Below are 12,441 nucleotides of genomic sequence, written 5' to 3' on the forward strand. Positions count from 1 at the left end.
AGGGGGAGGGCGCCGCCTCCGCCGCCGGCCTGGGAGGGGGCAGGTTTTACTCTCCCGAGGGGAAGTCGTCCATTCCGGCCCACGGTGGCCAACCTCCAACAATGGTTTGGTTGAAAATCAGGAATGCAGGAAAATGCCAGAGACTGTTTATTTCCCCCTGGGGTAGGTGGGGGAGAGAGCCACTCCTTTTCTTGGGCTGCACGGAGTCTGGCCCCCACGCCCCCGCCGACCTCCACATGTGGCTGCTCCGAGTTCCGGAGTCGGAGAGGCGGCCAGGTGACCGCACCATCCCTTCCTCGGGGCGACTGCAGGCCTTTCCGAGCCCGCTAAGCCTGTTGCCTCCTGCGCAAAAAGTGCAGGCTGATGCTTAGACACCAAGGCCCAAGCCGGGATGAACCCCCTCCCCTATCCCAGTCCAGTGCCGGGAGACTGAGGGGGGCGGGGGCTCAGTTCCGAAAGCTGGCGGTCCCGCAGCTGCCACTGGGGAACAAATGTGCACGTTTCGTGCCCAGCTGCAGGGAAGGCCGGCGCCTCTTCCGACAGCTCCCGGGGCCGTCGAGGGCAGCAGTGGGGGCGGGGGGGCGCTCGGGGAGGAGGCCGGGGGGGCNCATCCCTGGCGCCGCCCGCCGCCGCGGGGAAGATGGGCCCTAGGAAAACGGCCGCGACGGGCCGGATGGCCACGGGCCCTTGCTGGTGCGACCTCGAGTCGTTGCTCCTGGCGCGGGATCTTCCCCGGCCTCCGGCTGCGAGCCTGTGGGTCGGAAGGAAGCCTTAGACTCCCAGGAAAGAGCCCTCTCATCCACCCAATTCCTCACTGCCCCCGGGGCCCCCCTGTACCCGCTGAGGACCCCGGTGGGGCCCGATCCCATCCCGGGAAGGGCGGAAAGCGCTGGGAGGCCAGCGCTCCGCTCCAGGGTCGACACCCCGGCTCGCCCCAGGGTGACCCTATCCGGCCAGCGCCGGCGGTTCCGGCGGCGCTCGGCACCTCCGACCGCCAGCGGCCTCACCTGGTGACCCGACTGGTAAGGGCCGGGTGGCGCTGACCTGGCGGAGACCCGGCGCTTACACCGCAACGGGGCTGCGGGGGGTCCACACCTGCGAATCCGCCTCTGCAATGCCGCTCCCTGGAGGCAAGCCCCGGGGGGGGTGGGAGGAGCAAGCGAAGTTGCTGGAACACCGTGAACTCAGAGCAGGGGAGTTGGGTGAACCAAAGGTTCACTTGCGTCAGGCTCGGACAGTCTGTTATCCCCTCTCAGTGGGACCCCTAGGGCCTGCCCTTCCCTAAACCCGTGTGCCTTTTTTGGCGACGCGCCCCATCTGAGTTGCGTTAACAAGTGCTTGGGGTTTCCGCGGAGTCGGGCTGTGTCTCGCTCCCATTATGCCCGCGCCCTTCCTCTGTGCGCTGATTTCATAGGTTTGCCAGCAGAGGGCAACCTTATCCCAAGTTCTCTCCCTAACTGGTGAGGAGGGACTAGGTGTCTTCCTTTACGGCCATCTCCGTCACCTGCAGTAAGGCTTCCGGGGAGGGTCTCCTGCGCATCCTGTCTCCGGCAGAGCCGTTGAGTCCGGGTGATTGTACTTTTGTTCCAACCCTTGAGAGCTGTTTGCAGTTTAAGGAGCCACAAAGTCTTCACACATAAAGAAAGCGGGCCAGGGAGGGCGGGGTGCGTGCGGTTAGCTGGCAGGCTCTGACAGAGGCTGAGGGAAGACCTTCCCCGTTTTCCGAAATCCCCTCAGATTCCAATTCAGGTAGCATATGAAAGCGCCTACTGTGTGCCAGGCACTCCACCGCACAGCGCCTTGGTGGAGGAAGCCCTAGCTTGGGAGCTATTACCTCCCACTGGAATTCCCCCTCTCTCCCTGTGGATTTCCTCTTACCAAAGTGCATCTTCTTTATAGCACTTGCCACTCTACGATTCAATGCTTGAACAGTCACTTTGGCCATTCAACACATATTTATAGAGTGCCCACTATGTGCCGGTAAATGATTCCTTGCTGAGCTTGTAGTCAGACAATAGGCAATACATATGACAGCGAAATCCTATCTGTTGGAAGGGGGCCGATTATATAGGGCTTGGCAGGCATTCTGCAACATAGGCCTTCATGTGAGTGAAATGGGGAGCCATTCCTGGGTTTTGAGCAGCAGGTGGACATCTGCCTTTCACAAGGTTCACATTGGTTGCTATGTTGAGAATGGACAGTGGGAGATAATGAAGCAAAATGGAGGCCCCAGTAATGAGCCAGGTGAGAAGGGTGTTCTCTCAGGCCAGTGGGGAGTGCTGGAGGTGGAGAGAAGTGGTCACACAGTGGGTGTGCATTTCAAACTAGAGTAAAAAGGATTCTTGGGGCTCCTGAGTGGCTCAGTCAGTTGAACCTCCAACTCTTTCTTGATTTCACCTCAGGTCATGATCCGAGGGTCGTGGGATCGAGCCCTGTGATGGACTCTGCACTGGGCATGGAGCCTGCTTGGGATTCTCTCTTGAGCTCTCTGCCCCTCTCCCCTACTCACTCTCTTTCTCTAAAATAAGGGTTGTTGGTGTTTTTTTTTTAATCTTTAAAAAAAAAGATTCTTGTCTGATGGTGGACATAGAGCTGCCACTGACCGAGACTGGAAGACTGTGGAGAAAGGCACAGAAGAGCTAAAGTTTGAGACACATCCAGTTTGAGGTGTCTTCTAGAAGATCTAGTGGAGAGGTTGTCTAGAGAAGGCTGGGCTGGAGATAGGAATGTGGGCTGTCAGGGTACATAGAGGTGGCACTGAGAGGCATGGGTCTGGAGAGATCCAGAAAGAGTGACTAGGATGCGGGAGTGTAAGCACTGAGCCCGGGGCTGCCGACAGGCACGGCTGTTCCCTTTGCTTGTTGTAGTTCCCATGATCCTCTCTTCTTCACAGCTCCATCAGTATCTATCTGCTTACAGAGCATCTGATTCTTACATGTAAGACCCACCCAAACATGATTCCTACTTTATAAGATTGCTGTCTGGAAAAGTTAAATGAGGTGACAAAAGTGAAAATGCCTTACAAAATAGTAGGCACTTAGTATATGTTTTTAAACGTAGGCTTGATTATCTCATTCTTATTTATAACTTGGGTTTTTATGAACGTCACAGTCTGTTACTTGATGGTATCTTCACAATTCCTGATGCCTGCAGGGAAAACATTGTTACTCTCAGTTTATAGATGAGGAAAGTGGGCTTGGTGAGGTTAAAGAACTTCCTAAAGGTGAACATCTAATAGTAACACCAGTGGCTAATGTATTTGAGCACGTCTGGGGGTGGGGTGGGGGGGGGCACTGTGTTAACTCTCTTGCTTGTGTCTTGCAAAGGCGCTCTTAGGAGGATATTATTATCCTTGTTTGCAAATGAGGAACCTAAGCATAGAAAGGGTGGTTAACTTAGCCAAGGTCACATGCTGAGTGGGTGGCAGAGCCTGGGTCGTGAAGCAGACCTCCCTCTGATCCTGACCTGAATGTTCTTTTTCCAACCTTGTGGTTTCCCTTCCTCCACATCCTAGACTCCTGCCGGGGCTGAGCCTCACCACAGGCAAAGTGAGTGGCTACCTTCTAGCTTTGAAGCTAGCAAGATTTTCTCTCCTTACACTTCTCTCCTACCAAGCCCACTGCAGGATCTGAAAGTTCAGTCACTCTTTGGGAACTTTCTAGAGCAAGAGGGGTCAAAGCATTTTGGTTCATGGCTCCCTCTCTCTGGAATGCCCTTTCCCTTGCTCTCTTCACGGTGAGCATTTCCTACGTGTTCTTGCAAATTCTGGTGCACTCCTATGTGCTTTCCCAAACCCAGCGCATATGTCTCTTCCACCGAGAGGTCTTCCCTGCTTGCAGCAGACAGAGTTAGTCACTACTTAGTTCATACGACACTTTGTTCATACCTCTGTTGTAGCAAGGGTCACAACAAATGGACAGTGTCCTGTGGATTTGACTGATGCCACTGTATAAGATGACGATTTCCTCCAGGAAAACTTATTTTTCATGTCTTCATATCTACGTGGTGTTTGCTTCATGAATACATAAGTGAATACATATGTCACTATCAAATAATAACCAATAATCACTATTAAAGCAATTTTATGGGTATTAAATACTGTTTTAGAGATGAGGAGAAGCTCAAAGAAGTGACTTGCCCAAAGTCACTCAGCTAATTACGTATTGAAGGCTGAGCTCCAGAGAGATGATGACGTTAGGTTGTGCCTCACGAAGTCTCTGATACCTGGGGACCTGCTTTTTCCACTGCCATCCAAGGTCACTGAATTCTCCCCCAAATGATCCTGCAGGTGGCAACAGAGGCCAAGGAAAGGTGTGGTGTCTTGGAGGGAACCCCTTGTTTAGGGGTGTGTGTGAGGAAGGCAGAGCCCCCACCCCCCACGCCAAAGGCAGGGGCGAGGTGACCTGAAGAAGTCCAGGCAAGGGAGAGCATCTTATGCCTCCATCACTTGTAACTCGGAGAGAAATTGTTTAGACTCATAAAATTGACATGAAGAAAAAGAACTATTAAAATAAAAGGATATCAAAAGGCGAAATGAAACTTTGTCTCTGGATGGAACAGCCACGTGATCTGTCCCGAGTGACAGAGGTGGAAAGTGGCAGCGAGGAGGGTCGGTCTCTGCACCCGTTGCCATTTGTCATCTGCAGAGCAGGCTTCTGCCTGATGGCTGAGCAGAGAAGCTAGGTGTGTGTACAGGGCCAGAATTTATAGTGCGCTCTGTCCCCAACTCTGCCCTAAGAAATATTTTTACCAAGGCTCACTAAAAAGCAGAGGAAACCTCATCAGGTTTGCCAGGGAAACGAACCTCTGATCAATTGCGAGAGCCCACGTGGGGTAGCGGGGAATTGTACAAGTCCAAGCAGTGTGGGCCAGTGGGGGAAATGGAACAAGGTGACATTTCACCCTTGTGTTCAAAATAATCGAGCAAGTGACACGGCTTTAGCAGCCGTGAATGTGGAAAAGAACAGGGCTGGGGCCTTGTGATAACAACTCATGTTTGTCCAGCACCTGTCGGGCCTTTCCACCATCTCTTTACCCCTCACGACACATTATGAGGTGCTGATGGGGAAACTGAGGCTGGGAGAATCCTGCCTAATTAAGTGGTGGAGCTACAGTGTGAATTGTCTTTCTCTAACTCTTGGGTAACTTTTTTGTCTTTGCTCCACATGTCTAACCAGGCTGTGGGTTCTTCTTCTTCTTCTTAAGCATTTATTTTGAGATCGTGTGTACGTGCACACACAAGCAGGGGAGGGGCAGAGAAGGGGAGAGAATCCCAAGCAGATCTACCTGAGCCAAAGCCAAGAGTCGAACCCTGAACCCACCCAGCCACCCAGGCGCCTCTGGGTGTTCTGCCCGTTCCTTCTTCAGAACCTCTGTCCCTCCTGTCCAGCCATCTGCCCAGTGAGGGGAGCCGATTATCGATCTCTTTTGGGGGATCTTCTACAGCCTCCACATTTGATCTCATCCTCTCTTTCCTCCCAATAATTGGATATACACCACATGAGTACGGTGGCCAGATTTAGCCAAAACCACAACCACGATCCTTGGCTAAGTTTGAATTATAGAAAAGCAGTGACTACTTTTATTGTATGGGGCATACTTGCATTAAAAATATTTTTGTTGTACACCTGAAATTCAAATTTTACTAGGCCTCGGTATTTGATCTGCCAACCGTACATGTGAGTGAGAGTTCTGAAACACCGTTTCCATCATTCTGAAAACACCCAATTTTCCTGTTACCCATTGGGTGAGGACCACAAACTCAAGTTCCTACAGGGCCTGGGAGAGGGGAACAGAAATGTATGAATTTGGTGCTCAATAGGAGGAATGGGGTCTGGAGTGAAATTGAAAATTGAAGAGCAAAAATTTCCCCACCCCAAATATTCAAATTCAGATTTTGAAAATATATAATAAATCCCTATTAAAGCAAAAAGCAAACACACACACACACATCCACGGCTTTCAGAGTCTGGCATCCCATCTGGAACCCGGGCTAATCCAAACCACTCGGCGTGGTGTTGGGGGCCCCTGGTTGAGCATTCTGTGCCCCTCCCCCACCTCCCCTCTGTGCCCCCTCGTCACGGCTCACCTCACCCCTTGCCATCTCACCCTTGCTGGTCCTGCTGGCCACCCAGGCCCACTGAGGTCTTTCCCTTTTCATGGTCAAAGGGACCATGGTTAAGGGGACCATGAAAAGGACCCCTCTCTGCCCACGGACATCTTTAGCGGCCACCTCACTTTCTCTCCAACACCCCAAAGAAAAGACAGGAAGTGACTTTGAAAGGCCCATACCCTGTGCCAAGTCCTTTCTGTGCCGATCTTTGCTTGTTTTGGGCCCCCTCTCCGTGGCGAGATGATGAATCACTCAAAGGGCGGCACCCCGCGGCAGACCCCTTCAGATCCCACACTCAGTTTTAGTACAACGATGTGCTCAGCGTATAGCTGCCAGTGGGGCCAGGAGTGTGCGCGCTGGTGAACCCAGTCATTGCAGATGGAAGCCAAAGCCCACACCAGTGTTTCCCCCGCCCCCACACTTCCTTACCGCCTCCCATGTCCTCTCCCGGTTGTGGTTGTAAACAGTTTTCAAATCTGGGGCTTCAGCACATGTTTAAGCTTTGGCTGAAAAATCCATTTTTTGCAGAGCTGATGAGGACGTGAATCTGAAAGGTGTCTGGTTTTCTGGGCCTCGGTCCTGCTGGATAGTTTTGCTTTATTAGAAAATAAGCCATAGCACCTTCAAAGGTGTCTGCTTGTGTGCACTGAACTGAGCCAGGCATGGAGTTTTGAAAGGAATGCCACTTAATCTTGGCAAAGCCACACCTTTTGTTTCTAAGGCAGAGTGGGGGCAGGGGGGGAGGCGCCCAGGAACGTGGATGACTCAGGGCAAAAGACCAGTTGGCCCCATTTCTGAGGAGAAAGGAAAGAATCCTGGAGATATGCAATTTAGACCCTAAACTGGGGGGCAAGAAAAGGGACAAGCACCCTCATGGCAGCCTTTCCGTCTTGCTAACTGCAAGGATTTTACCCAAGTCCTCTCTCTCAGGACTGCTTGTCTTCACCACTACATTCTGTCTGAGGAGCGAGCATGGGGCTATACCCCAGAGAGAGACCTTTCTGGAAGCCCCATTGCCTTTTGAATTTTGTCATTACTCTTTTCTTTAAAAACAGAATCCCTGGGTGCCTGGGTGGCTCAGTTGGTTAAGCATCCAACTTCGGCTCAGGTCATGATCTCATAGTTCAAGAGTTCGAGCCCCACAATGGGCTCTGTGCTGACAGCTCAGAGCCTAGAGTCTGCTTCAGATTCTGTCTCCCTCTCTCTCTCTCTCTCTCTGCCCTTACCCCCCTGATGCTCTGTCTCTCTCTCTCTCAAAAATAAATAAATGTTTAAAAATAAAATAAAATAAAAACCGAATCCCTTCCTTTCAATGGGAAAAGGTGTCACTGCAAATACTATGTCTCTGTTTATAATTAGGCTCCAGACTTCTCTCCATGGGGAAAAAGAAAAGCTTTTTTTTAAAAAAAAAATTGGATGAACTAGAAGTTCTTTATTATACATCAACTTCAAAGAGACTGTACTTGGTCCCTTGGACAGGACTCAGAGTGGAATTTCCCAATCAGAAATCAGGGACAGAAAGAAAAAGAGACCAGGACACATGGGTGAATTTTCTTGGATTAGTGGTTTTTCCTTTAGTATTCTATTTTTGTCTTGCNGAGCCTGGGGTGGGGGTGGGGAGCACAAATGAATGGAACACAGTCCCCTCCCCCACCCCTCCTGACACGGAAGAGAAGGGCCCAGGCACCCTGCACCAGGGAGAAGCAGCATAGTGTGGTGGCCATGGCCCCCACTCTGCAGTCAGAAGGCCAGGGTTTGTGCGCTGGCTTTGCGGCCTCTAGGCTGCGTGGCACTGGGCAAGTTAATGAACATTTCTGTGCCTCACATTTTGTATCTAAAACAGAGTTAATTATAAAACCTACATTATAGGGTTCCTGAGGTTATTTGATGGGTTTACAAAGTTAAGGGACTTAAGCACATTGCTGGGGCTTGGGCTTATTACTCTCAGTCAGGTGTGGAGGAAGTGTGTGGGAGGGCGGAGGAAGGTGCAGCTAGCTGACTGCTGGCCTGAAGCTCTGGAGGCTTCAAAGACCTGGGGACATTTGATTTGCACCTGAAAAGCAAGTAGGAGCTGGGGAGACAAAGGTGAAGGGCGGGAGACCAGTTGGTCTCTGTGGTCAGAGGCAGGGGAGAAGGTGGGGGCTGTAAGAAGAAGGGGAGGCCAGTGTGGCTACAGTCAAGGCCTTGTGCCCGGCTTGGGGAGGTGGGAAGTGCACAAGGAGGAAGGTGGAGAGGCGGGACCAGGCAAAAAGGCCAGGAGTTCTAGTTAATAGGGCATTCATTCATTCAGGTAAACCACATTGACCAGATGCGGTGTACTCTTAAGTGTTGAGTCAACACTGGCATCATAATTCTTACTATTAGCATCAAGTCCTTTACAGGCGTTATCTTACTGAATCCTCAAAACATCCCTGGGTCCTAAGTTCTCTCATGCCCCCACTCAAGAAGACCTTGAAGGAAGGTGGAAGTTGTGGAATCGGCCCAAGGTCACCGAAGTGGGGGCAGAGCCAGTAGGTGGCAGAGCTGGGCTTTGAATTTGGGTCTGGGGGTGGGGGCTGGTGGCTCAGTCAGGTCAGCATCCAACTTGGGCTCAGGTCATAATACTGCAGTTGGAGAGTTCGAGCCCCGCATTGGGCTTGCTGCTGTCAGGGGGGGAGGCTATGGATCCTCCGTCCCTTCTCTCTCTGCTCCTCCCTGCTCTCTTTCTCTCAAAAATAAATAAACATTTGAATCTGGGTTTGAGGTCAGAGCCTAAGGACTCCCTTCTCTGTGACTTGGTACTTTCTCATAGTGTTTAAAGTTGCTGCCTTACAAGGGTGCCTCTCGTTTGCCTTGGTTAAGTGGGATTGTATATGACTACTACTGTACCATTTACTTTGCAAAGAATTAGATTAAAGGAATCTAATAAAGCAGTCTGACAGAGACCTTGGGTGAAGAAATATACCTTTAGTCTGGGGTGTATTTCGGGCAGCCTGGGCAGGGGAAGTCTTGGGCTGTATCACCAAGGCCATCCGAATGCGCTCACCACCAAAATCACCATGGCAACCCCAGTTAGCATTTCTTCGCTGACTGCTTGGCAGGGCTGAGTGGTACCTGATACCCTCTCGGTCACATTACTCTGAACAAGGGCTTGACTCCCTCAGGGGTCAGTGTGGGCCAGGTTGTACATGTCCCCAGGCTGTGGACAAGAGCCCAATCATCTTCCACCAGGAGCAGGGCCTGTGGTACCTTCTCTCCACCCATTTATGGCCGGCCAGGCATTTATTCTGGGTCAAATCTGCCAGTTCTGTACCCTTCTTTTGGGAGACACTGGTCAAAGACAATCAGTGGGTTCCCATGGGTCCTCAGCTCCTCCTGGCAGTTGCTGGGGAGGAAAGAATGGGTTCCAGTGGGGAAGCAGACAATGGGCACCAGGGAGCACCCCCCGTTCCCTGTTCCCTGTGCACTGGTATCTTCAATCCAGGAGTTTCAGAAATCAACGTGAATCCTGGGGCATATTTACCCCAGACCAGCGGGCCCCCATTAGCATCTAGCATCCCGGTGGAGAGGAGCTGATCTGTAGAATGTCCCCTCCTCCAGCAACCTTTCCCTGCCCCACGATTCACCTTTATTCCCTGTCTTTCCCTTTACAACACTTATTGCAATTTGTAGTTCTATCATTTTGTGGACTGTGAAGTCCCTGTGGGCAGGGAGAGTATCTATTTATCCCCTGTTTTGTGGCTCCCACTAAGAACAGGTGGCCCACGTGGCCTTTCTGCCTGCGTCTCTGAGAGTTCCTTTGCTACCTCCTTCCCTGGCACAGTGTCTTCTCGCCCTGGGCTCCAGGCTGGCTTTCAGGTCACCTTCATCCCTCCCTCTTCTTCCTAAGCCATCCCACCTAGGAGCAGAGCTTCAGCTCACCCACGTGACATCTTTGTGTGCCTTAAAGGCACCCCAGATCCCCAGTGACCAAGGCAAAGACACATGGTCTCTTCCCTAGGACTCAGCCCCTTTCCGGTGTTGTCTGAGTGAGTGGCTCCATCAGGCGGCATCTGGGTCCAGGCAAAGACCTGGGAGTCATCCTGACACCGTCTTATTGTTTATCCCTGTGCCCCTCTCTGTCTGATCGCTGCTCCTCCTCACGTGTCCCGAATTGCATCTATTTGTCATCCTCTCTGCAACGCCCACCCCACTGGGTGCTACCTGCTCCTCGTACTGCTCTGCCTGCCTCCTTAACCAGGCTTCACACTTCTATTCTGGGCCCCTCCATGCTCCGTGCTCCCGCCAGAATGTTCCTGAAATGCAAATCCAATAATGTTGCTATCATTCCTCCCTCCTCCACACACATAGTTTAAAACTCTGCTGTAGCTTTTGTTGCTCTTATAATTAAAGGCAACAGCTCAGGCCATAGCAGATGGACTCGGAAGATGTACTCTGGGAGTGGTCTCTTGTGGACCCTCTCCCCAGCCTGGCCTTAGTGTGTGTGTGGCGAGTAGGGGGTGGGAACCGCGCTCTGGCAGATCCTCTTCTTCTTCTTTTATTTTTTTAATGTATACATTTTATTTTTGAGAGAGCATGAGTAGGGGGAGGGGTGGAGAGAGACGGGGCAGAGGATCTGAGGCAGGTGCAGTACTGACAGCAGTGAGCAGAAGCAGGGCTCGAACTCAAGAACCACCTGAACTGAAGTCAGACGCTCAATCCACTGAGCTACCCAGGCGTCCCTGGCAGGTGCCTCCCCTAGACGGTGTCCCGTCGAATGCTGCAGCCTGGTTACCCCTCCTGGCCTCCATAAGGACAGTGCACCTCCTGGCTACGGCAGGGGTGGGGCGGGAAGGTGTGCCTGCTCCTTCCCTTCCTCCCTCCAGCGCTGGCCTGCCCACCAGGGAAGCCCGGGCCACAGTTTAGCTGTGTGCTCTCTTTTAGAGCGGAGTTGAATAGCAATCTGTAAGTTTCCCTAAACTCCACAAGACAAGTATAAATTCCTCCGAGTGGTCTCTGTGAAGGGAGCTGGGACTCAAGCCCAGTCCTTTCTAAAGAAAGAACCCTCCCTCTCGGCTCTTTCACAGCCCGTAGCAGGGCTGGAGGGAGGGTCACAAAGAAGACTGGGGTCACCCCTGTTGCCAGTCCTGAATACATGGGGCATCCTTTCACTTTGGGATACGGGGTCACTTTACCTTCTCCTGAGTCCTTTTCGGGGCTACAGGCAGAATTGATAGAAGGAGTTACAGAATCCTGTTTTGCATAGCAGGGGCTCAGTGGAAGGTGTCAGTTAGAATCTACTATTCTACGATGAGAAGGGGCATATTCCTTTTGGGGAAGTCAGGCTGGTACAGCTCTGAGCAGCTAGAGGCTCCACAGAACCCAGGAAGCAGACAGGCTGTACCAGCTACCTCGCCTCCATCACCACCACTTCTGGTGCCTGAAGTCAGGGTGCAGGAGACCTTTGAAGCCCCAAACCTCCCCCTCCCCTGCTCACCTCCCAGCATCTCAGTCAGCTCCTGGACCCCATCTGGTTTCCCAGTCCTATACTGAGCACAGAGAGTATAGGCAATCAGGGTGGATTTAAGGCCTTGTAACTCTGTGGATAATATTGTCTAAGGGGACTTGCTCCCAAGAGCTACATGATTCTCAAAAGGAGGATTTTGAGGGATGGTGTTGAGTGCATAAAAATTTGTGTGCAGAGCTCATCAAAAGGGAAACTATATGTGCTCTTACCTTCCAGTCTAATCCAGAAAATCTGGGTGTTTCCAGGAATGTTTATTTTTAAGGCACTTGCCTGTAGATTTTGATGCTCCGAGGGAAGGTTTGGGAACCACAGTTTAGACTGCAATCTAGCATAGTCCATTTAATTTTTAAAGGTTCCCCCTATGTCTTATTTTCATGGGTGTATTTCATTCTTACCACAAAGTTACAGGAAGAAGGGCGATGACAGAGGACACTATGTACCTGATGCCCGATCCGTGTAAATACACATATAGACACAGAAATTTAGATACATAGAAATACAGTTATAAAAATGTGGAGAACTCTAGAGTGACTTCAATATGCAATAGCACTCTGCTCGGAAATGAGCTGGGCACTTGCCTTCTTTACCTAGGGGTCCCATGAGATGGGTGTGTGTTTCCCTGTTCACCTTCCCAGCGCTTCTGAGATCTCACCGGAAGGATGTGGTCTTAGAAGCAGCTGGGAATTCCTTTCCACCTGCAGGTCGATGCGGTACATCGAGGCTGCAAGTTTTTCCCCCATTAGGAAGAAATCTATTCGGTGGGACGTGTTATAATTCCGCCCACTGGTTCTCAAAATGTGCCGGACACTGGAATCACCAGGAGAGATGTCAAAGCCAAATGTCC

The sequence above is a fragment of the Crocuta crocuta genome, unplaced genomic scaffold (assembly GCF_008692635.1).
Source record: "Crocuta crocuta isolate KB4526 unplaced genomic scaffold, BGI_CrCroc_1.0 scaffold1293, whole genome shotgun sequence".
NCBI classification, from domain to species: Eukaryota; Metazoa; Chordata; class Mammalia; order Carnivora; family Hyaenidae; genus Crocuta; species Crocuta crocuta.